The sequence below is a fragment of the Ovis canadensis genome, chromosome 21 (assembly GCF_042477335.2).
Source record: "Ovis canadensis isolate MfBH-ARS-UI-01 breed Bighorn chromosome 21, ARS-UI_OviCan_v2, whole genome shotgun sequence".
Taxonomy (NCBI): domain Eukaryota; kingdom Metazoa; phylum Chordata; class Mammalia; order Artiodactyla; family Bovidae; genus Ovis; species Ovis canadensis.
The window spans coordinates 28,401,122-28,427,265 of NC_091265.1; the positions used below are offsets into that span (position 1 = coordinate 28,401,122).

Genomic DNA, 26,144 nt, shown 5'->3' on the forward strand with positions numbered 1-26,144 from the left:
TATCTATAGTTATGCAAAGAAACGTAGATCACAAAGAAAACAGTACACATTTTGCTTCTTTTCCTATACTTACCAACATTACTTGTAAAGAAGGTATTTCTGAATAACAAAGAATTCCATGAGCTCCATGCATAACTGAGACCTACACATACTACCCCTGTTTAAAAATGAAAGCCATTCATCTGACTTGTTCCTAGAAACAGGACAATATGTAAGATCATTCTTTATAAAACTTTTTTGTAATTATCATCTGCATACATCTGAGAAATGTTTTGACCATGTTTTTGTCATTTATAATCACTCTGCCTAGTTTTTCCTTGATACAATAATCCATTTACCAGCTATAATTTTAACTCCTAAACAAGTGAAGCGCATACCCCTACTGACTCAAAGCGATGTTATGTTTTCAGGATAATATGCAAAAGGAAAGGAGAAAAACAGCATTAATATATCAGCCTTTTTAGACCTTCCGACACCCTCAGGAAGAAAGAAAATTTCTCATCTTTTCATAGTGTAGACAGACTCTGAAAAAGAACAAACACAGCATTGTTTTAATAACACAACTGGAGAAAATATAAATACAGTTCATTTGAGATATTGGGCAAAACAACTTAAAAGACCAATGACTTTTGTTTCAGCTTAGTTTGAAAGCAAATTAGTTGCTAAAGTAGTGGTATATATAGAGTCCTACAAATTAAACACTAATCGTATTTTAAAAATAAGTTGGTGGTCCATGGTCCTGAAGATCCCGTCTGGACAGTAATTTTAGTATTCACTCTAGGTTTATTCAAGAACCCTCTTACTCAGTAACCGATCTCCAGCCGTCAACAGGGCGATCATCAGTATTCCCTTTTAACGTCTCCCTGCCTTCGGTGGCAAGTATGAAGATGTCATTTTAAACAGGGACTTTGTGTTTTCTTTACTGCGGGGCCAAAGCGCCGTTCCCTTACAGCTTAGCTACCTTTCAACACTGGTATCTTTGGAACCTTTTGCAAATCATTTCTGCATGAAAGACCAATGAGGGTCCAACACCTTGGGAAAGGAGTAAGGAAGGTTGGAGAATGACAAAACAATTAAAAAAAAAAAATCTGGGAGCGACAGCCCAGTTCCGTAGGCTAAAGGCTGTGACGAAAGGCTAGAGGGTCGCCACCCGGGATCCCCGCAGCGCACCCCACTCCCCGAGGAAAAACACAACCGCCCCTTACTATCCTGTCAGCGGATCAATCTGATGCTCTGAGCCCAAAAGTAAACTGACTCCCTCAATCCCGCTGTCACAACATGGGGCAAGAGGCGTTGGCGACCTCCGCAACTCCTGCAGAACCGTAAGTCAGAGATCCACTCGGCCTCTCATGCCGCCACCAGCCGGACACGTCCTACTCGGCCCCAGACGCCGCCTCCATCCCCCGGTGCCCAGGTTCGGAACCCAGGCTCACCGACCGACTTGTCCTCCTTCTCACTGTCCCCTCTGCACCACCACTCGGCTCCCGCGTTCCCTAAAACCTCAGCCGGCTCCGCAGAATCTTTCCAGCACCCCTAACATGGCGGCCTTGGCCACTTCGCTCCCTTCGCCCGCTCCGGGCGCGTCCGACCATGGCGCATTTTGGGCATTGTAGTTCCGGGGGATGGCCCGGCTGTTCCACCGGGCCTTGAGGGAACTACAATTCCCAGAACACACTGCTCCTGAGCATGGCTATTGGGGCCTTTTGGACAGTGGGATGATGTCATTGCAAAAACCCCACTGCATTCATTGTGCTACGATCTATCCACCCCCCTGCTGCTGCTAGGCTTGCGATTGCCGCTCGCTCCAGCTGAGCTAAGCGTAGCAGCAGCACCAGGGCAAGGACTGACTTCAGCCCTTGGACTTAGGACATCGCAATACCCTCCATTGCTTGCGTGACTCATTCGCACATCCTTTCTGTTTATGCCTGGGGTGGGGAGAAAAATCCCAAACCAGGTGAGTTGAAGTGATTTATTCAAATGATTCTACCAAGTTATTCCTCCCGCTTAGTTCTCAAGGCTTTCTTTTGGGAAGATGGGGGCGGGAGGATTGGGAAGGTTGCTCGCAAGCGCTGCTAAGCGAAAAGCTCTCTGCAATTTGGGTCACTGCAAAGAACAACTCCAGCAGCCTTCCCCCGCCAGAGGACGGATGCTTGCCAATTCCCTAGTCGCAACTCCCCTCAACCTTTTTGAAGACTGGGAGAGGGAGCTGGGTTGGGGAGGATGTTGGGAAGTGCTCTTGGAAAATAATCAGAGGAAGGCAGTGGTGGGAGACTGCAGTCCTGTCACATACGGCCCGAGTGCTGAGATTTGAGTGGGAAGGGGTGATGCGTGGGGAGAAATGGAGACAGTGATTTCATGTGGTCGCACTACTTTGGAACATTTCGTGTCACTTGGGCGAGCACACACTATTCATTTTTAAGATGAGCGTGCTTCTGAGTAGGTTAAGTTTTGTGGGGCTTTATTTTGTGTGTGTGTGTGTCTACGTCGTTTGTTTCGCCTTTTCTGCCGATTTGAGGTGACAGTGTCCTTTAATGGTGCACTCCGTGCCAGTCAGAAACATTTCACGTGTCTGGGCAAGGTTCTCTGAGGCTGCTGAAAGCAACATTTTCGTTGAGTGTTTTTCCTCTCCCAACTGCAAGGTTTCAGGATTGTTTGGAAGTGGAGCCGACAGATTTGTACTTGTGCAAATGTTTTAAATTATATAGCAATAGGCTTCTTGCCACTGACAGTGGTACCGTAATGAGCTGTCCTTTCCTGAGTCAGTCACCAGTCGCAAATAACGGTTTGGAGAATGGATCATTAGGGTTCATTTTTAAGGCATTAGAGAAAGGAAAAGTTAGAAGCACTGTTAACCTTCATTTGCCATTACTGAAAGGTACGGCATGGAAGAGTGATCCTGGACTTGGAAACCGAAAAGCAGGTAGAGCTTTTTTGGCTTTTGGTTTTGTTTTTTAAAGCAAACTGACACGTCTAACAGGACAGAGAGCATTTTGACCCATGTGATACTAGCTCTGTTCTTGTAAGAGTTACTAGGATGATTAGTACAATAAATATGTCATTTTGGAATAAACAGCTGGCTGACTCCAGAACAGATGGGGCCAGTCTTAGCTGAGAGATCTACAACCTTTGAAATGAATGGACCTGGGGTCAACCACACCCCCTCTTGGAATGTCAAAAGGAGAAATGCCAGAGTGTTTTATGCTTAACTCCAAAATGCCAAACCTTTTCGGAGCCAAGTCAGCCTCTGGGGGAAAGTCATTACTGGTTATCTTCTGCTGCTGGACCAATTTTGTTCATTTTTAATTCAGACCCTTAGGTCTCCAAAGTTGCAGCAGGGCGATGCTTCATTACATGCCGCTTGTTACTGAATGCAAAGGGCAGTCCATTGTATGGGCTTTGTAGTAGAGTGATTTATTGGAATGCAACAAGCAGCTTTGGGATTTGGGGAAAAATGGTCTGCCTGGCTGTGCTTCTCTCTGTGTCCCTCTGTTGCTTATTGTCTGCTTTCCTGAGCACCCCTTCCACGCTGTCTTCCTTTCCACACCCCTCTGTGTCTCTTGAAGTTCTTCCAGTTTCTCTCCCTGTCTCTCAATTTGCAATTCTCATTTTTCCCTCTGTGTTTCAAAATCTCCCTATCACCAGTATATCACATCTCTCTCTCCAAGAGTCCTTCCCGGCTCTTGATACCCTTCCATCCCTTCTCTGCCTCACCCAGAACATCCAGCCTAGTTGAGACTTCAAATATTTATTCTACTGAGTCCTCATTGAAGAGGCTTTGCCTTTTCTTCTTATTGCAGTTGGTGCTTGGTCGGGTGAATGGCAATGAACCTAACCCCTTGGCCTGGTTTGTGGCTTCTGTCACGGATATAATTTGACCCCCGCAGCCCGAGGACAGTGAACTGTTCCAGTTGAGCTCATGATACTTTTCCTTTCATCGGTACCTGTTTTAAGAGCTGCCGGTGCATTAGCAAGTTCTGCTTTTTGTGTGTTTTTTAAAAAAATATAATTTAATTTATTTCTTTATTTTTGGCTGTGCTGGGTCTTCGTTGCTGCAAGGGCTTTTCCCTAGTTGTGGCGAGCCAGGGCTACTCTTGGTGGCGGTGCCTGGGCCTCTCGTTGCAGCGGCTTCGCTTGTTGCAGAGCGCGGGCTTCAGTAGGTGCGCTCCGCACACAGGCTTAGTTGCTCCACGGCACGTGGTATCTTCCCGGACTGGGGATTGAACCCGTGTCTCCTGCATTGGCAGGATTGTTTACCGCTGAGCCACCAGTGAAGCCCCTGGCAAGGTTTTTAAATGCTCTACACAAAATGTTCTCCTAATTCTCAAAGAATCAGTAGACTTTGAGGGGCTTCTTCCTAATTTATTCCTCCCCTGCCCTTCCCTGTGGCAGTTCAGTCTTTTCTACTCCCTTCCTGTTGATTGCTGAGGAGCCGGTCCAGGTGACCACACTGCCCATTTGGGTTTTTTTTTTGAAGATGCTTGGAGCAGTAACAGCTTTTCTTCCTGTCATTTCTTCTCTTCTTTGGATGAAAGAAGTCTGTTGTTTTACACCCACCGCCCCATTAAGGCACAGGAGGCGATAGTGGTCCTTTGTGTAGTAAGATGCTCCTCTAGGCAGGAAAAGTCTAACTGCTGCCCATCCAGGGGCAACTAGTGTGACAGGCAGATTCAGAAGCTCTCACTCACCACCTGAGACCTCTCACTCACCATCTTTTCATTCCTAATTTTCTTCTAAGTTGCTTCCTCTTCTACCCAGGCTTTTTAGTGTTTTAGGGAGGAGAAATGAGCTGAATGGGAGGTTAGTTTTGGCCCCATTTCTGCTATCTCTGTGACCTTGAATAACTCTGCATTTCTTTCTCCCTTTGTTTATATCCTTTGCAAAGGGCTAAGGATCCTTGCCCCTTTATTTAAGGATCCTTGCTTCTTGGCCTGGTGATATGGCCCTAGCCTGACCTTCTGACAACAGATATTGAGAGCAGCTAGATCTTCCCTGTAGCTCAGTTGGTAAAGAATCTGCCTGCAGTGCAGGAGACCTGGGTTCAATTCTTGAGTTGGGAAGATCCCCTGTAGAAGAAAATGGCAACCCACTCCAGTATTCTTGCCTGGAGAATCCCATGGACAGAAGAGCCTGGCAGGCTATAGGTTATGGGGTCGCAAGAGTTGGACATGACTTAATGACTAAACCTCCACCACCACTGTGGTCTAAGGACTGTGTGTGTGTGTGTGTGTGCGTGCACGTGTGTGCAGGCTCAGTCGTTCAGCCCTGTCTGGCTCTTTGCAACCCCGTGGGCTGTAACCCTCCAGGCTCCGTGAAAAGAGATGCTTCCACCACCATCAGGTAATTTATGTTCTGATAGGGGAGATAATCATTGGAGAAGCAATTGCAAGTGTGATGAATTCTCCTGCTAAAGTGGGATGTACAGCAAGATTAGAAGTGGAGTGATTAACTTGGTGTGCTTCCCTTGTCTGGAGGAATCAGGGAGGGCTTCCTGTAGGAAGTGACATTTCAAGAGACTTAGAGAGTGAGAGGAAGTAATTTAGGATGGCAACAGGAGGTGCCAAGATGAGGACGAGGAGTTTCTAACACGGGAACTATATGTTCAAAGTACAAAGGAAATAGGTGACTATAACAATTTAAAAGTTAGTTAGTTATGGAGGTTAGACAGTTTATGGGCATGAAGCAAGGAGAGAGAGACCAGAATGAAGAAGAATGAAGCTGGATAGGTGGACAGAGTCTAGAGAGTGGGCAGTTTTCTGAGTCACTGGTGAATTTGGTCTTTATCCTAAGTGAAGGATTTTAATTAGCTGGATGAATTCCATATGCAGGTAGGATGATATTAAAAACATCACCTTGGCTGTTACGTTGGAGAAGAGACTGGAGAGAATTAGCTAAAGTGAATACAAGATGAGGTGGAAAGTCATTTTTGTAGTCTTCCTGTGGGATGGTGGTAGCCTTCGATCTAGGGTGGTGGCTGGGGGCTTGGAGAGAAGGGAAGAGATTGGGAGACACTAAATTTGAACACTACAGTTGATACAGTTGTGGCTAGATTGGGTGTGGGGATAGAGAAAAGATGGAGTTAAGATGACTTCAGTTTTCCTTAGGCTACTAGAGATATCACTTCCAAGAGAAAGAGGTCGTTGGATGGGGACCAGATTTTTATTTGTTTTTTCAAGGAGGACGGACTTTTGGACATACTGAGTTTGAGGTTCCATGAAGACATCTAAGATCTCTAGCTCACTTTGTCTGTGTGTAGAATGCATCATGGTGGAACAGAAGAGACCTCTGGTGAGGCTTTTTATGACTAGCAACTTCTTATTTATGATTTTAGACACATCATATTGTTTTTGTGAGCTTTAGTTTCCTCATCTGTAAAATATATTTATTCCACTAATTTATACTGATTCCTGGCAGCTGTATGTGCACTGTGTTAGGAATGCAGCATTGAATAAGACAGGGTTTGCTTTGGAAAAATTCATGTAGGTGAGGGAGAGGAATATCAACAAATAACCACACACAGGGAGGTTTGTTGGCAGTGCTAGGAGAGGACAGTCCCAAGGGAAGTTTTCAGACTTCTTTGGGAGCTGAGTGGGGCGGAGAAGGGGGTGACCTGTGGTAGGTGACCTGTGACCTGAGACTTGGAGGCAAGAAACAACTCTCCACACTGAGTTACTATGCATCTAGTAGACTGCCTTGCACAAACTGGGGACTCACTGAATGTTTGTCGATTGAGTACATCAAAGGCAGGAAATATCAACACATCCAAAGAGGGCAATTAGTAATGCAAATATAAAATGTAAAACGCTTTTAACAAATGCATTGACATGAGGAGACCCGAGGCTGAGGAGACCTTTGAGATGTTTTGTGGATGACTTTCAGGGAAAATTCAGAATTATTTCAGACCTGGTTTCTTTGGGGGCTGAATTTCCTTTATTCCAGTTAATTTCTCAAAAATAATTTTGATTGTATAGAATGCCATAAATAATGGGTTTCAGACTTTTATTGATAAGTGAAAATACAAAAAATTAAGATAAAATTGGGTGAGATTTTGCCAACAGTTGTTCTTCTATAGTTAAAGATGTTTTAAAAAATATGTCCTCCTTTACTTTATCTCATGAAATAAAGTGTATTTAATACCAAAGCTTGTGGAAAGACCATCATTTTAAAATTAGAAATATATTTAGAAATTATATTTTATATAGAAATCTAATTAAAATTCGAAATATATTGTGAAAAATTCTCTACATTGTCTTTTTTTTTTTCATTTTGTTGCAGAATAGTAAAAAAAACAAGCCAAATACCAGAATGTTATAATAATTTATGGAGCCATTGCCCTATTTTCTTGGCTATGGTGGAAAGGTGGCCCATCTCCAAATAAGGTTTCCAAGTGTGGAAGAATTTTATGTGGCCCACAGATAATTTATTTTCAGTTTCTTCTCCATAGGAATTCAACTCTTGAAAGCTAGCTAGGCCTCCTCAAGACTAGTCTAAGGTAGGGCTTCTTAACTTGTCCCTGGAAGGTCCTCAGGGAGACCATGAACCCCAGAGATCGTATGTTGATGTGTGTGTGGGGGTTTGTGTGTGAGAATGAGTCCACGTGTGCAAGTGTACATTTTTCCTATCACTACATATGTGTCACTGGACAAGCAACTTAACCTCTTTGAACCGCTGCTTCTTTACAAGATTGTTGTGAAGTTTAAATGAGATTATATATTTTTAAATGTCTGGTACTATATCTGGAATAGCTGGTGTTCATTGAGGCTGTTTTTGGCTTTATTTACTATTTTGAATATCTTATTTATTGACCGATGGCTTTCCTGGTACCCACAGTGACATAAAGAAGAGGAAGATATCTCAGTGTAACTAGACAACCGAATGCAATGGCAAGCACACACCCATTGCCAAGGTAGAATTCTTGCCACAAATGTTTAACCTCAGTCTAATCATGAGGAAATAATCAGGCAAATTCAGATTGTGGGGCGTACTGTAGAACAGCTGGACTGTGATCTTCAAAAGTGTCAACGTCATCACAGAGAAACGAAGCAAAAGAAAACAAAATGTAGGGGACTGATCTAGATTAAAAAAGACTAAAGAGCTACGGCGGGCTTCCCTGGTGGCTCAGAGGTGAAGAGGCTGCCTACCAGTGTAGGAGACATGGGTTCGATCCCTGGTTGGGAAAGATCCCGTGGACAAGGAAATGGCAGCCCCCTCCAGTATTCTTGCCTGGAAAATCCCATGGACAGAGGAACCTGGTGGGCTACAAGGCCATGGGGTCACAAAGAGTTGGATATAACTTAGTGACTGAGCAAGCGTGAGCAAAGAGCTATGACAACCAAATGCCACATGCAACCCTTGATTGGATACTGGATTTAAAAAAGAAAAAGCTATAAAGGACATTGAGGGGACAGTTGGGGAAATTTGAATGGGAGCTGCATGGGAGATAGTCAGTAACAAGGTTAGTTTTCTTGGATATGGTAATGATTCTCTCTGCTTAGCCTGTCATGTGGTGAATGTTATTGTTCAAGTCAGTTGCCCACTCCTGAATGTCATCTTTAGGAATGTCACAGCAAATCTAGATGACATCAAGGCCTGCTTCAGAAGATAGTGACTATTTTGGTCACTGCATGTATTTAATCAGCCTATAGGCTGGAGTACTGTTTGTTGGCAGATATTGTAGGTGATCATTTCTGTCCTTTCTGACCACGATTCTGTCATTCCCTAAAGAGTGCAGACTCTGCAGCTGGCACTGTTTATTTCTAGAGGTAATGATGCAGGTGGCTGTTTCCTGAGTGAAAAAGAGAGATAGTAAGGAAATAACTCAGGAGTGGAGCATTTGACTGCAAAGAGGAAAGGATATGAAAGAGAACATAAACGTATATCTTAAATTAGTTTTTTGACTCTAGACATAAGAGAAATCAAAATCCATTACAGAAATGTCTAATGAATTACAAAGGGAAAATTCTCTTAATTCCACCTCACATAGTCAACTGTTGCGAGTTTGATGTGTGTTGCTGTCATTTTTCGGGCCTCCCTGGTAGCTCTGATGGTAAAGAATCCACCTGCAATGAAAGAGACTCAGGTTTGTTCCCTGGGTTGGGAAGATCCTGCGGAGAAGGGAAGGCAACCCACTCCAATATTCTTGCCTGGAGAATCCCATGGAGAGAGGAGCCTGGTGGGGAAGAGTTGGACGCAGCTGAGTGACTAAGCATGGACACACACGCTGTCATTTTCCCTCACATGTATGCTAATGATGTTATTATAATATGTATTCTGCTTGTTCTCTGTCACTTAATATCTTTTGGGCATTTGCCCCACGTATTTGCATGTTCCTCTAACTTACCCTTTACAGTGCCTGCCAGACATTGCTGCAGTGAGCATTTGAGCATTCATCCTTTTGTAATAAACTTGTGGGAGTATTTCTGTAGGATTCATTTCTAAGGTAGAAATGCTGGGGCAAAGGGCATAGATATTTTTCATTTAAACTGCCCCCCAATTTAAATTCTTATCACAATCTTTGATATGTCATTTTTATATACTTTTGCCAAGTCCATTTAGCCACTTAGACTAAGGGGAAGGAAGTTGTAATGGTTTTTGTGATCACTGTAAAGGTTGATACATCGATAACATGGAAACCTCTGGAAGAGAGAAATAAAATATATTATCCCAGACTGCAACAAAGCATGATGTTTAAAAAGTGAATAGGAACAGTAACACAGTCATGAGTCTTCCCCCAGAAAATTTTGCAGGGAAATTTTATTTTTGAGTTAAGGTTAACGTCACTAAAATGCAGACACCGTCAACCTTGAATTGAAAATCATCTCTTCTGCTCACTTCCTCTCCATCTCTGTTACGCAGCCACACAAGAAAGGGGAATTTAAGCTCTGCTGTTTTTATATCTGAAGCTGGTGGCTAAAAGGCCTGATTTTTCATCTTTTTGAATAGCCAGAGGAGCAATCCCAAGGCAGATTTTTGGCATTTTTTTTTGTAGAAAAGGCCTGAGTTTAGGAGTGGCCATCAGTGACTCACTGTCCTACAGAGACCCTGGGATCTCTGAGCTGTGAGGTATTTCCATTCTTTTAACCAGTTATTTTCGTTCTTCTGTGGTTGGGTTGGGCAAACAGAAATTTGAGTTGTGTGCTCAGTGGGTAATTTATTTTTTGAAACCTCAGTTTATTCATCTCTAAAATAAGGATTACTTTGAGGCTCAGATGAGATAATCTGTGTAGTAGGACTTTTGCTAATTTTGTTGTTCAGTCACTGAGTTGTGTCAGACTCTTTACAACCCCATGGACTGCAGTATGCCAGGCCTCCCTGTCCTTCACTATCTTCCAGAGTTTGCTCAAACTCATGTCACATAAATTGGCAAATTTATGTGCGCATAAATATGTGCTTTTGTTAAGGTGCTGCAGTCTCTGGCTGGGCCAGCTCATGTTAATCGTTCCTCTGATTCCAGTGGCATTTGTAGCCACAAAGACTTTCTTTAGGTATTCTATCTCATAATGTTACTATTACTTCTTCATCCAATATTTGGAGCATAAGCTAAATGCAAATTCCTGTGCTGGGTGTTCTGATAGGGAAACAAAGGTGGAACCCTCCTGGAGCTTTCCTTCTCTGCTTTTATTCTAGGAGATTAATCTTTTACTAAGTCTTCAGTAACGTATACTTTACAGAGGTGTACTATGTATGCTATCTTATTCTCTCAAATTAGCTTGTAGATTCCAGCTCCATTTTTCCATGTAAATGAGGAAATAATTTTTAGTGAGGTTAAGTAATGGTTCTGTTTTGTTTTTTAAAAGGTTACCGAACTTTAAAAAATTCACAGATGTAGGTCCCAGGTAGTTATTCTGGAACCAAAACCTTACTGAATCTCCAGGTGTTTCCTGTTTTTGTCTTGTCATCTGATCAGAAGTGTAAGCTTTCTGAAGGCAGCACTGTCTGCCTGGTGGCATTTACTTTGATTTGATTTGTGCTGGTGGTGCTAGTGGTAAAGAACCTTACTGCTAATGCAGGAGACATGAGATTTGGGTTCAATCCCTGGGCCAGGAAAATCTGCTGGAGGAGAACACGGCAACCCACTCCAGTATTCTTGCCAGGAGAATCCTATGGACAGAGGAGGCTGTTGGGCTTCAGTCCATAGAGTCACAAAGAGTCAGACATGACTGAAGTGACTTAGCCCAGCACATAGCATGGTTAGAGGGCAGGAGCTTTCTGTAGATCTGTTAAGTTGGTTGAAGCCATGATGGGAACTCTTATAGGACCTAATGGATGTCAGGTGATTTCCATGTTTTGTTTGATTTCCTCCCTCCCAACTTATTTTGAACATTTTCAAACATAGAGAAACTGCAAAAATATTACAGCAAAAACTCCTATACTGTTCATCTAGATTTATTTGCTTTCCCATCCTGATTGTGCGCATGCACACACACACACACACACACTGGCACACACATTGATTTTTATTTTTCAAAATCATTTGAAAGTAAGTTGCAGACACCACAACACTTTATATCTAAGCGCTGAAGTGTGTATGTCTAAAGAATAAGGACAGTCTCCCCTGTAACCACAATATCATTACACTGGAACAATAATATTTTTCAGATTTCCCCAGTTGTTCCAATGATATTTATAACCTTTTAGGGGAAGAAGGATGCAGAATTTAATCAAAGATTGCTTATACAGTGTAGTTGTGTCTCTTGAATTTCCTTTAATGTGGCTAAGTTCCCCTGCCTTTTTTTTTTTTTTTTGTCTTTCATAACATTGACAGTTTGAAAATTCTAAGCTGCTTTGTAGACAGTAGTTTGGATTTGTCTGCTGGTTTTGTCATTCTTATACTTAGGTTAAACATTCGCGATAAGAATTCCCCATAGGTGATGCTGTAGCCTTCCCCTTGTACCACATCAGGGTGACACATGGCAGTTTGTCCCGACACTGGTGATGGGAAGTTTGTATTTTCAATGTGGTGGCCTTGCCAGATCTCTACATTGTAAAGGAACCCTTTTCTCTTTCTAATTAATAACGTTGCCTTTGGGGTGATACTTTGAGATTGTTTCAATCTCCTGTTCCTCGACATCTTTTATCTCTCTGGTTTAAACATCTATTGATAATCCTGGCCTAGATCAATTAACATCTATAAAAGGATGATTTTCTATTTCTTTTTCTAAACTTTTTATTTTGTATTGGAGTATAACCAATTAACAATGTGATAGATTCAGGTGAACAGCAAAGGGACTCAGCCACACATACACGTGTATCCATTCTCCCCCAAACTCCCTTCCTGTCTAGACTGCCACATAGGACTGAGCAGTTCCCTGGGCTATGCAATAAGTAAAAGGATGATTTTTCTAATTTTCTCTTTTGTTCTGTATTTGTTTTCCAGCATTTTTCTGATAGATTAGCTTTCAACTCCCCTATTTATTTATTTTTAGTATCACTTGGATTCCTGGATTCTTCCCCCATGTGTTATAATCCATTTCCAACCTTCTGCCTCCCCTGCTCCCATATTTATGCTTTTTGATACAAAAATTGTCCCAAATTTGGCCAGTGGGAGCCTATTGAGCCCTAAAAGCAACCTGATAAAGGAGGTGGGATTTTGCCTACTTTATGAAGTGATGAAATTAAAGCTCAGAAGATAAAAGAAACCTTCCCAGTCATGGAGCTAATAGCTAGTCAGCAAAAGAGATTGTGCCTTCTCTAGTAGCTCAGATGGTAAAGCATCCGCCTGCAATGCAGAAGACCTGGCTTCAATCCCTGGGTGGGGAAGATTCCCTGGAGAAGGAAGTGGCAACCCACTCCAGTGTTCTTGCCTGGGAAATCCTATGGAGAGAGGAGCCTGGTGGGCTACCGTCCATGGGGTCACAAAGAGTTGAACATGACTGAACGACTAACATGCGCACGGACAAAAGAAGCTGTATGCAGACCCAGTTCCAGCTAACTCTGAGGAGGTCCCGCTGTTGATGCTGTCTCCCTTCAGTCCAGAAGGAGAATGTTACCTGATGAAACCAAGTTAAGAAGAAAGCACAAGCATTGCGTCACCATTGCTAATAGGAAACTATTGGAGACCACCTAAGTGTGCATCAGTGGGAAGCTGGTTAAATAAATGGGTATGTTCACAAAAGGGAAAGCTATTAAACTACCAACAAGAATTAGGGTTTCTCTAAGTGCTGATATGCAAAGATCTCCAAGGATATTTTAAGTGAAACAAAGATGTTTCTTCCACACCCCTCAAAAAGAAGACTGATGCAGAAGAGTGCATGTTTTGTGAAAGAAGTAGGGGGCTAAGCAAATAACATTTGAATTTGCACAAAGGAATCTGGGAAGGATATAAAATAACAAAATGATTACTGTCACATGAACTGTATGTATTCAGTCATTTGATTTAGGATGTTCACAGAGTCATGCAGTCATCACCAAAATTAATACTTAGAGCATAGTGGTATTGTGAGGGTTAAATAAGGCTCTGTGTTTTGAGTCTCAGTCTGGTGCCCTTTACCTGGTGGGCCTCGAAGTCCTGGCTGGGGAAGGCATTCAGTAGCCCTTAGCTGTTACTTGGGAGACAAATGAAAATTGACCTGTGGCATATAGGGGGCTTCCCAGGTAGCCCTAGTGGTAAAGAACGTGCCTTCTAATGTAGGGAACATGAGACTCGGATTCGATCCCTGGGTTGGGAAGATCTCCTGGAGGAGGGCCTGGAGAATCCTACAGAAAGAGGAGCCTGGTGGGCTACAGTCCAGAGAGACACGAAGAGTCCGACACAACTGAGCGACTAACCACTAGCGTTTGAACAACTTTCTCTTTCCTTCTCTTTTTCTTCCCTTTCCTCTCCTCCACCACACAACCAAGTTTCTGATTTTTGTCTCGGAGAGTCATTTAAATTAGCCATGAGGAATGTTAATTGTTTCAGCAGACAAAAAGAAACTCCAATAAGTTTTCCTTCTAAGACTTAAGAACTCTACTTTCTAAGAGCTAACTTTGGAAGGAATGTTTCTGGTCTGGAAAATTTGGAGAGCAACCTCAAAAGGAGTTCATGTCCAGGAGGAACTAGGAGTAGGGCGGGGAGCTCAGTTTCCTTTGAGACAGATTGAAATAAATATGTCTGTCTGAAATAGTCATAAAGATCTATTTCTTTCTTTCATCATTTTGCTAAAAAGTTCAAACTTGAATGATCAAATTCAAGACAGACTCAGCCAAGGCACCAAAAAAAAAACCCCCCAAACCCGTCAAGTCATCCTGATTAAAAAATGTGAGATCTTTGACAGGCTGCTTTGCTCAGTGAGGTGGTCCTCAGTACAATGTTTACGTCTGTCCCTTTGAAGTGGCAAAATTTCCAACATCCAGACCTGTAGCAGAATAGCTCAAGATTTCGGTAGACCGATACCAAACCGAATTAATTGTTTCTGCTGTGTAGTGTCTTTCTGTTTGGACTGTTACCTGTAATGACTTGTTTGCTTTCAGAATCCTGCATACTCTGCCTTTAAAATTATCATGGCCAGAAAACTAAATGGCCTGTTAGTATGTGCAGTAAGTTACTTTTATTACATAACTTTATAATCATAATACTGGCATACATTTTTTTTAAGTTTATGGTGTGCCAAGTGCTGGGGCCAACTGCTTTACATAAGTTATAATATTTAATTGTGGCAAAAACCACATAAGGAACTGAAACTCTGAGAGCTTAAGTAACACGCCTAAGATCATATGAGTAGGAAGAGGCAGATCCAAGATCAGAAATCAAGACTGTCTTATTGCAAAGCCTGTGTTTTTCTGCTGTGGAATACTGCCATTTGCAAATTCTTGCCTGGGAAATCCCATGGAAAGAGGAGCCTGCAGGGCTAGAGTGCATGGGGTCGCAGAGTTGGACACGACTTAGCCACTAAACAACTGTCTTATTTACTTGATAGGTATTTATTAAGTGCCATCACGTGTCAGGCACCTTGAGAACTATAGAGATGACTGAGACTCATCCATTGTCTTTGGGAAGTTCACATTTAAGTAGAGGAGGTAAGACAGATAAACCTCTATACACTCATGTTCATATCAGCATTATTCATGATAGCTAAGAAGTAGAAGCAGCTCAAGCCCCCATCAACAGATGAATGGATAAGCAAAATGTAGTATGTACATGCAGTGGAACATTGAATAAGTATTCCATGTATTCAGCCTTGAATGTATTTCAAAGTTAATAGCCTTTGAAGGAAATGCTGAACACATGCTACAACATGGATGAACCTTGAGGACATTTTGCTAAGCAATATAAATCAGACAGAAATGGACAAATATTGTATAATTCCATTTAAATGAGGTACCTAGAGTAATCAAACTCAGAGACAGAAGGTAGAATGCTTGCCAGGGGCTGGAGGAGGAAGCAATAGGGGGAGTTGTTGTTAATGAGTATAGAATTCTGGTTTCACAAGATAAAAAAGTTCTGGCAATTGGCTGCACAACAATGTGAATGTACTCAACACTGCTGAATTGTACACTTAAAAATGGTTAAGTTGGGGGACTTCTTGGTGGTTCAGCGGTTAAGACTCAGCTTCCACGGCAAGGGGCACAGGTTCGATCCCTCGTTGCAGAGCTAATATCCCACATGCTGTGTGGCACAGCCAAAAGGTGGTAAATTTCACATTGTGTGTATTTTACCAGAATTTAAAAAGCCAAACGGATACACCCCTCTGCTATATTAATTAGTGAGAGAGGAAGGACTAAGGACATCATAGGAATCAGAGACAGCTTTTTAGACAAGGTGTAACTTGCTGGGTGACAGAAGATGGGTAATTTGTGGGGCAGATTTGTGAAGCAAGGGCAACCAAGGTGAAAGGAACAGTGAACAACATTATAGAGGCTACTTGGCTTTAAGGTCTAATTCCAGCAAGAAACAAATTCCAAGTACATAGCTGTGTAATTATGGGTGATCCAGCCACCTTGTATGCAGGCAGAGATTTAAATACAAAGTCTAAACCAGGTTCTTGTGGTATGGTGGACAGGGACTCATTCATGATTCATTCAGTAAACGTTTGTTTGGCACTTAATGCTGGTTCTCTGCATGGCGCTTCATGTGTGTTGGCAGGTTTTATACCCCCAATAACTCTGGAGTTATTCGTAGCCCCAATTAACAGATGTAGCCATTGTGACTCAGAGAAATAAAGTAATTTATCCAAAAATCACATGACAGATAGGTAGCTGAAGACTTCACCCGGGAAGCCACCAGGCTACACTGCCTCCCCTTGGGAGTGAGTGTGAAGTGATATCTGTCTTTGAACTCACAGTCAAAATGGCATGTGACTGCTGCCACTTGTCATCTTCTTGCTGATTTTGAGGCCACGTGGGCTGAATCTTCTTATACCTCTGAGCCTCAGGTTCCTTATCTGTAAGATGAAGACCTTGGATTAGACCAGATGATGTCTAAAGTTTCTCCCAGATCTTTGTTGTTGTTGTTTAGTCACTTGATCGTGTCCCACTATTTGCAACTATTGGACTGCAACACGCCAGGCTTCCCTGTCCTTCACCATCTCCCAGAGTTTTCTCAAACTCATGTCCATTGAGTTGGTGATGCCATTCAACCATCTAGAAACCCTATTTATTTATTTATCCATCTGATACACCTCCAATATTAATTCAATGTCTATTACACACCAGGTACTGTTGTTGGTAGGTACTGGTAACTGAGATATGGCCGAACATTGTTCTTGCCTGAAAGGAGATTGTAGGGTAGTGACGAAAGCATAAAATAGACAGCTATTGTGTAGTATAGTCAAAGCATTGGTAGAGGGGTATATGAAGGACTGGAATATAGAGGATGGGTATGACCCTGACTTGGATAATAGCATGTCAAGAGGAAATGGTCCCAAAGACCCGGAAGATAATGAAGAACTCCACAAGAAACTCATCCGTGCTGTTGTTCCTATGTTCATAGGCACACTACACATTGATTGAACTCTATAAAGCTTTGGTGAACTCAGAACTCTTCGTTTTAAGCCTTGTGGAACGTTAGTTGAACTTGACTATTGTTAAGTTTTGAGGTGCAGCTATGTGCCAAATATCCATAAGCTTTGGATTCTCTTTCCAGCTGGAGAAAAGATGATAAGGTTGCAGGGTTTTTTGTTTGTTTGTTTGCTAAGGGAATTTAGGAAGCATGAAGTGGACTACTAAGAGACCCAGGGGTCTAGACTTACTTGAGATGTTCACAGCCAAAATCACAGATGGTTCTATTTCAAAGAGACTAGCAAAATGGCCAAGATATACATGATTCTCTCAAGACTACTGACTAGTGAATTTCTAAGAATTAAAATGACCAAGTTTTAAAGTTGCAATAATAAGGAATTGAAGTGAGGATTGCGAGGGCTCGCAAAAAGAGCTCACATTTATTGAGTGGCTCCTGTGTGTCAGGTGGTATGCCACGCCCTTTACATTTATAATTTTTCTTCATCCCCCTCCAAATCCTGAAAGGTCAGCCTTGTATCCTCTACAGATATTAAAACTGAGGCTCAAAGAGGTTGTGAGTTGTTTAAGGTCACAGCTAACAAGACACTGAGCCGTGGTTCAAGCCCAAGTTTGTTCAGATCAAGGCCATTGCCCCTTCCCTATTCCATATTCATCAAGATCTTGGATTTTCTATCTCTTGGGAGGTGCACCAGAATGAAGGCCCTTCCTCTCATCTTTGTTGCCTGGGAAGTAGTGATATTCAGGAGAGGCCCACTCGTCAAGTTTTCTAACACCCCAAAGGGCAGGTCCTTCAATTTCCCATGTCTTCTTTCCAAGGTGGTGGACTGCCAGCTGCCAGGGATAAATGGCTCTTGTGTGTGTGCTCAGTTGCTAAGTCATGTCCAACTCTTTGCAAGCCTATGGACTGTAGCCCGCTAGGGGCCTCTTTTCCATGGGATTCTCTGGGCAAGAATACTGGAGTGGGTTGCGCCTGCATCTCTTGTATCTCCTGCATTGGCAAGCAGATTCTTTACCACTAGGCCACCTGATTTTTTTTTTTTCTCTTTTTTTCGTCTTTCCCAGGTAATATGTGAGTGTTTGATCTTGGCAATTTGCCTCTCAGAGGTAGCTCATGAACTGTCTAAGGCCAGCTGAGTTTATGTATTTGATCCTCTTTCCCATCCCAGCAAAGGGTAAATTCAGTTCCTTTGCCCCAGATTCTATCTTTAGGATCCTGAGAGAGCTTGTGGCCTGGTTCTCAGAGGCTTCCGACTCTGAGGTTCTGCCAAGATCACACGGAGGCCTTAGCTCTCCTAACCCCGTGCCTCAAGCTCCTTCTTCTCTCAGGGCCTGCCGTTGGGCACAAGCTATGGTGTCTTGTCAGAGAGTATTTTCCCAGCTGAGTTTGGAGGCAGACCAGGCATTTATCCCAGGCCCTGTAACCCCCACCCTCCACTCCCCCCATCCCCTGCCACCACCCCCCCCACAAAAGTTCCCACATATGGCTGCACGAAGCAAAGAAAACCACCCTCTAAGTGGGTTGATGGATGTTATGGCATTGGGAAAAGTCTCCTCCAGCTGGGCCCTCTCTGCGTTCCATCATTTGGGGGACACTGAAATGGACAGCGGATGTGGGGTCAGGAAATGGGAGCTCAAGTCTTGGCTCAAACCACAAAGCCTGCGGCTCTGAGCACTTGACCTGTCTGAGCCTGTGTTCTTAGCTGTAAATAAAGAACTGATGACAATCCCAGCTTCCTACTGTCCTTGTGAGAGTCAGATTACTCGATGTGTAGTGCAAAAGTGCTCTGTAACTAGCCCCTAGAATGCATTATAGACGTCAGTGCTTGTTATAAATCTTGGCTCATTGAGAGACATTTCTCGAAAGTGAGCAGGATGCATGCTGTTGTCATCGCTGGCTCCCAGTTCAGGCAGAACTTTTCCTTGCTGATGTAGGCATTCATGGCATCGCTCTTCTGTTTATTTTTGTAATCTTTTCATTTATAGTCTTATAAATGCTCCCTTAAGCTTTATTGAGTCTTGAATATTTGTTTTTGAAAACTCTAGTCAGCCTTGTACTCTCATACCCAGAGCTCTGAGGTGCAGGGTAGTTATCTGACTTCTCAAAGTTGCTTGTGGGCCCATTTCCCAATAAGTCTGGGGACAACAGGGCTGACTTTGTGTGATAACTGACGTTTATCTTGCTTGCTAGGATTCTAGGTGGGTGTGAACTCATGAGTGTATATACCCTAACGCATGGCTATTACAACTTTATACGTGCTTCTGGTAGTAGAAGGAGACTGGAGAGAGGATCTCACTCTAAGTGGCTTATGAGTTTAGAGCTGGAAGCTCTTGGACACTGGAAAGAGTCTTGTGATTTGCCATTAGTTTGTTGGACTTATTACTCTGTTCTGAGAAATTTTCTGGTGTTCCCTAGACACTTAGGGACTGTTGCTTACCAGTCTATGTTCTTGCCATTTCAATTGATTGTAGTTCATTTCCCAGAACTCTTCAAGTTGTAAAGGAAAGACGTCCAGCTCCAACTAGTTTGGGTGAAGAGGGAATTTATGCGAAGAATAGTGGGGTGTTTCATGTAACCAGGGGAGGGATGGATATACCTGGAACCAAGGAAGATTAAAGCAGGTAATTGCCCTAATAATCCCTCCAAATATCAGTGCTTAACACAAATGAAGTTTATTTCTTGTTTATTCACCAGGTCAACATAGTTTTTCCCAGTTAGGCCACTTTCTATAACACACCAGGCTCCTGCCATCTTGTAGTTCCCTTCTCTTCTAGGTATTCCAGAGTGCTCTCCTTTTAATCTGCAGATGGAGAAGAAGCTTGGAGCATCTCATGTGGCAGGTTTTCATGAGCCAGGTCTGAAAGTAGTTTATATTACTTCTGGCCTCATTCTATCAGTTATTACTCCGTACCTGACCCCACCTAATGGTAAAGGAGGCTGAGAAATAAGGCCTAAGAAGAAAAAGAAATGGGTTTGGTGAGCATGTAGCTAATATGAGCCACACAGGGACTCAAATGATGTCAAGGCTCCATCTCTTGCCTTTGATTCTCTCCTCCATGGCAGGGAGCATGCCCAGGGATTGCTCCTGAACTCTCAATCTCACTGTGGCTAACACCAGAGACAAACTGACCTCCACTCTCATTGGGTGCCTGCGTGTATGCTCAGTTGCTAAGTTGTGTCCAATTCTTTGTGACACAGTGGACTGTAGCCCACCAGGCTTCTCTGTGCATGGGATTTCCCAGGCAAGAATACCAGAGTGGGTTGCCATTTCCTCCTCCCCCAGGGGATCTTCCCAACTCAGGGATTGAACCCGGGTCTCCTGAATTGGCAGACAGATTCTTTACCACACTCTCATTGGCTCCAAGTGAAAAAATCTTAGAGTAATGATTGGCTCACTTTGGATCATGTGACCACTGCTGGACCAATCAGTAGTGGGCAGAAGGACATTTATTTAGCATAGACTGGCCTCTGGGCTGCTTTTAGAGAAGGGGCAACCATGGTGAGAGAAATAGCCACTCCACTTGTACTGTGCTGTTGCTCAGTCGTGTCTGACTCTTTGCGACCTCATGGACTATAGCCCACCAGGCTCCTCTGTTCATGGGGATTCTCCAGGCAAGAGTACTGGAATGGATTGCCATGCCCTCCTCCAGAGGATCTTCCCAACTAAGGGATCAAACCCAGGTCTCCCACATTGCAGGTGGACTCTTTACTGTCTGAGCCACCAGGGAAACCCAAGAATACTGGGGTTGGTAGCCTATCCCTTCTCCAGGGGATCATCTGGACCCAGAAATTGAACCAGGGTCTCCCACATTGCAGGTGAATTCTTTACCAGCTGAGCTACCAGGGAAGCCCCTAAAAAGCCCAGACTCTCTTATTGTTTCTACTCTTGTGGAAAATTCAGTGCAATTTTACAGTTGTCTTTCCGACCCTTGTTACTACAGCCACATCAAACAGTTATATTTCACTAAATCTATGACACCATTATTTTTTAAAAATATTTTTTAGTTTTTTTAATTTTGGCCGTGCTGGTCTTTGTTGCCATGCGTGGGCCTTTCCTAGTTGCAGCGCATGGCCTTCTCTAGCTGTGGTACACAGATTTAGTTGCCCCATAGCCTGTGGGATCCTAGTTCCCCGACCCGGGATCAAACCCAAGTCCCCTGCATCGCAAAGCAGATTCTCAACATTGGACCAGCAGGGATGTCCCAATGCCATTATTTTTAGCATGTAAGACTTTTCTGTGTACCACTGAAGGAGGAAGGAAGAGAAAGTTCCAAATAAACTATAAGACAATGCCAAGTTGCCATCCATTGCAAAATGCATCCTGATTTACAAGCTGCCAGCAGGTAAGAACAGAGAAGGCAGTGGCACCCCACTCCAGTACTCCTGCCTGGAAAATCCCATGGACGGAGGAGCCTGGAAGGCTGCAGTCCATGGGGTCGCTGAGGGTCGGACACGACTGAGTGACTTCACTTTCACTTTTCTCTTTTGTGCATTGGAGAAGGAAATGGTAACCCACTCCAGTATTCTTGCCTGGAGAATCCCAGGGATGGGGGAGCCTGGTGGGCTGCCGTCTATGGGGTCACACAGAGTTGGACACGACTGAAGTGACTTAGCAGCAGCAGCAGCAGCAGAAGGTAAGAAAACATGTTTTAGAACTGAAGAAAGATGATACTTATTATGCCACAACCAAACTCTATATTTTCATGCTCTAATACCACTGCGCTTTTATTTCTTTCATCCATTCATTCAAAAAATATTTATAGGCCAGGTAACAATGAATAAGACAGATTCAGTTTCTGCTCTCTTAATACCTACTGCGTCTCTTGCTTTTCCATCTGGGTGTTGTGAAATACCTGCTAGGCGCTAGGCAGTCTCTTGGGTACTGAGGACTCAAGAAGGAATATGATGGGGTCCTTGTCTTCAAGGGACTTATAGTCTAGGGTAGTGAAGTGTGAGGAGAGTGAACATATGAGTAAATAAGAGGTCATAGGTCCTGTTATTAACATCCGTATGGGGTCCAGTGGGTCCACAAAGTGGAGGAAATAATTATTTCTGCTTTAAGGAGTAAGAATGGTTGTACCGTGTTTATAAGATGATTTGTTGTTGTTGTTGTTGTTCAATCATTAAGTCATGTCCGACTCTTAGCGACCCTGTGAACTGTAGCACACCCACTTTTCCTGTCCTTTACTTTCTCCCTGAATTTTCTCAAACTCCTATCCATTGAGTTGGTGAAGCCATCCAACCACCTCATTCTCTTTCAACCCCTTCTCCTCTTGCCCTCAATCTTTCCCAACATTAGGTTTCTAATGAGTTGGCTCTTTGCATCAGGTGGCCAAAGTATTGGAGCTTCAGCTTTAGCATCAGTCCTTCCAGTGAATGTCAGGGTTGATTTCGTATAGAATTGGCTGGTTTGATCTCCTTGCAGTCCAATGGACTCTAAAGAGTCTTCTCCAACACCGCAGTTCAAAAGCATCAATTCTTCAGTGCTCAGCTTTCTTTATGGTCCAAGTTTCACATCCGTACATGACTACTGGAAAGACCATCAGTTCAGTTCAGTTCACTTCAGTCACTCAGTCGTGTCCGACTCTTTGCGACCCCATGAATCGCAGTACGCCAGGCCTCCCTGTCCATCACCATCTCCCGGAGTTCACTCAGCCTCACGTCCATCGAGTCCGTGATGCCATCCAGCCATCTCATCCTGGGTCGTCCCCTTCTCCTCCTGCCCCCAATCTCTCCTAGCATCAGAGTCTTTTCCAATGAGTCAACTCATCGCATGAGGTGGCCAAAGTACTGGAGCTTCAGCTTTAGCATCACTCCTTCCAAGGAAATCCCAGGGTTGATCTCCTTTAGAATGGACTGGTTGGATCTCCTTGCAGTCCAAGGGACCCTCAAGAGTCTTCTCCAACACCACATAGCTTTGACTATACAGACCTTTGTTGGCAAAGTGATGTCTCTGCTTTTTAATATGCTGTCTAGGTTTGTCATAGCTTTTCTTCTAAGGAGTAAACATCTTTTAATTTTGTGGTTGCAGTCACCATCCACAGTGATTTTGGAGCCCAAGGAAATAGTCTATCACTGTTTCCATTGTTTCCCCATCTATTTGCCATGAAGTGATGGGACCGGATGCCAGGATCTTCATTTTCTGAATGTTGAGTTTTAAGACAGCATTTTCACTCTCCTCTTGTACTTTCATCAAAAGGCTCTTTAGTTATCCTTTCTGCCATTAGAGTGGTATCATCTGCATATCGGAGGTTGCTGATATTTCTCCCGGCAATCTTGATTCCAGCTGTGATTTATCCAGCCTGGATGATGTAAGATGATGATGCACTGTTAAAAGAATAAGCTGTAGTGTATTTTGAGCATTAATATGCATTTTCCCATATACAGTTTTTTCCATATATACTTGATAATAATATCTGAGTAGTCCATTGTGTTTTCTAACACCTACTTGAATCACCTTAAACCTTCCTATGAAACGTCACATTCAAAAGGCACATGTAGGGGACTTCCCTAGTGGTCCAGTGGTTAAGATTCCACGCTTCCAATACAGGGGCCCAGGTTCAAGAACTAAGATCCTTCATGCTGCAATTAAGACCTGGCATAGCCAAACTAACAAGTATGTTTTTTAAAAAGGCACATGTGGGTCTCTTTTCTTTATGCAAATATTAATGAATAGCCTGTAAATCTTTTATAGAGACAAAATCAGTAGATATTAGATTTATCTTATGTTGGAGGGGGTCTGCATTTCTGTACATTAATTACCTAGATGCTTTCTAGGGATTTTTTTTTTTTTTTAACCAAGTGATGATTTTCTTTTGGTGCTAAGGAGGGTCTGGATCCCATGCTCAACAGGGAGAAGAGCCAGAAATAGGTACTCAGGTCTGTGCTGGGTCCCCCAGCAGGGGTTACAGTGATGGCCATTTCCAGAAAATATAGGTGCAGCTGTTTGCTCCTGGAATCAGAGGACAGTCATTGCAGGATTCTTCCCTAGGGGCGGGGGGAACTCAGAGCTTCAATAATATAATCCGAGGAGTTGGATTCTTAACCTTTCAAGCAAAGATGCCAGCTGAGATTAAACTCATTTTTAATGGTTGAGAAACTCATGAGAATAACAAGCCTCTGAGAAGGAATGGGATTTCTTTTTTTTTTTTTTTTGAAGTTCATGCAGAGGTTGGCAGTGGGTCAGTGTCTGTCTGTCTGTCTTGGCTATTGGAAAAAGCTTACCTAATAAGTCAGGAAAGAATCCAAATTTAAACTGTTCTTCTGTCCTTTGGTTTCTGGAAGTAAGCTTTGAGATATACAGGTTGTTGTTATTGTTGTTTTTAAGCTTCCAGCTCAGTACATCAGGAGCATGGTGCCAGGGGCTGGAGGTGGGAGTGAGATGTGTGAGTCCACCACGTCACTGGGTGTGGGGGACCTTTCTCGGCCAGCTGGGAGAAGGGAGAGTTCCAAGTGTCTTCTTTAGAGGAGAAAGGAGAGGGCAGAAGCCTGGGATCAATTTGGTGATTCCTAAGGCTCAGTCTGATGAACGAGGTGGTGGTTGGCATGTGCTGCACGTGTGCTGAGGATGCTCAACTGAGGGATCTTAGAAAGCACCCTCAGGCCCATTCAGGAAGGTCCTCTGTAAGTATCCAGAAACAGGAGGAGTGAAGGCAAGATAGGAAAAGAAGGAAAACCAGAAGCCTGTACTTTGAAATCAGCAAGAGGTATATGCCCAGGAGTGAATTATGGATGTACAGAGAAGGAACATTAAAAGAATAATTGCTGGCTGTTTATTTTGGAAATGTACGTGCAGTGAGAGCGGGGGCAGGCTTTATTGTCTCTGTTAGCTTGCTTCAACTTCCATTAGTGTTAATAGGATCATATATTCTAGGCTTTCCTTGGCTTGCTGCCCTGACATAAATGTTTGAATTCCTTGTTTTGGTATTATGTATCCTTAACAACAGAGGGAAAGAGAATGTGGTGAGCTAAATTGTTCTATGTGCCTTGTTTTGGGTGGGATTTCCTCTCTTGGGTCCATGGCTATTAAGATAATCTGTTGAGATGATCTTTGTTTCGATAGCTACTTCTTGATAGCTTTATAATTTATCCGAGGGGTTTGTGCAGGGGATGGCTAAATGTATTTTTTATTTGGTGGAGCAAGGTGAGTCTTAATCCTGGTTATCTGAGCTCTGGGTCAGTTTTGGTGCCACTGTCATCCAAAGAGCCAGTGGAGCGGCTGCTCTGTCCCCTTGTTGTGGCAAGCGGATGCTGGGGACATCTATTAGGGCTTCATTTGATACACATTGACCCAATTTACCCTCTTAGTGGGGGATTTAGTTCTTAGGGTTACTGATGCAGAATCCATTTATTCAGTTAGACAAATGACAATTGAGCTCCCGCTGTGTGTACTGGTTGAGACTTGGGAATGCTTGGTACATGGAGCCAGAATGGGGCTGATCAAGCAGAATGAGAATGCAAAAATGTCCAGGTTTAAAGGGACCGTGTGTGTGTGTGTGTGTGTGTGTGTGTGTGTGTGTGTGTGTTAGTCACATCTAATCCAGAGTCTGCAAGCTTTTTTCTGTAAAGGGCCAGAATGTAAACATATTAGGTATAAAGAACCACATAGGCTTGGGGTTCTCTGATGGATGTTATTCTTTATTTGCTTTTATAACCCTTTAAAAAAATGTAAAAATAGCCCTAAACTGGAGGGGACCGTAAGCTGAGCTGGGTTTGGCCCAGGAGCCATAGTGTGCCAACCTGTGATCTAATCCTCATTTTATCAGAGAGGAAACTGATGAACTTCCATGGTGGTCCAATGGTTAAGAATTCACCTTGCAATGCAGAGGATTTTAGTTTGGTCCCTGACTGGGGAACTAAGATCCCATGTGCCTCGGGGCAGTTAAAGCCCTCTTGCCACAACTAGAGAGCCCAAGAGGAAAGCCTGGTATGTTGCAACTAACACCCCGTGCAAAGACATAATAATAAAAAATATTTTTTTAAAAAGAGGAAACTGAAACGATCCTCCCTCTCCCCTCCTACCCCAGGTCCTGCAGTTATTTCTTGACACTACTGGATCGGTGACCCTCTGTGAAGGATCCTGAGAGGTTTAGGCCCGCACCTCAAAATGCCTAGTCACTTTGCAAATGTATGGTTTTGTTCCTGAGGGCAGTATGAATTTTAGATAGTTATTAAGTCATTAGGTATCTGACACATTGCAGGCACTGGGTTG

At 43.2% G+C, this 26,144-nt stretch overlaps 1 protein-coding gene across 2 annotated transcripts in view; it reads left to right on the plus strand.

Moving 5' to 3' along the window:
• The first annotated feature begins 1,110 nt into the window (after positions 1–1,110).
• Positions 1,111–26,144, plus strand: part of RAB30 (RAB30, member RAS oncogene family) — a 95,953-nt gene continuing 70,919 nt past the window's right edge. The window contains exon 1 of one of the 2 annotated variants that reach the window (XM_069564890.1): positions 1,111–1,322. The gene's annotated coding sequence lies outside the window, so the exon portion shown is untranslated. Of the gene's footprint in view, positions 1,955–26,144 lie in introns of both variants that reach the window. The other variant, XM_069564888.1, reaches the window with a different exon arrangement.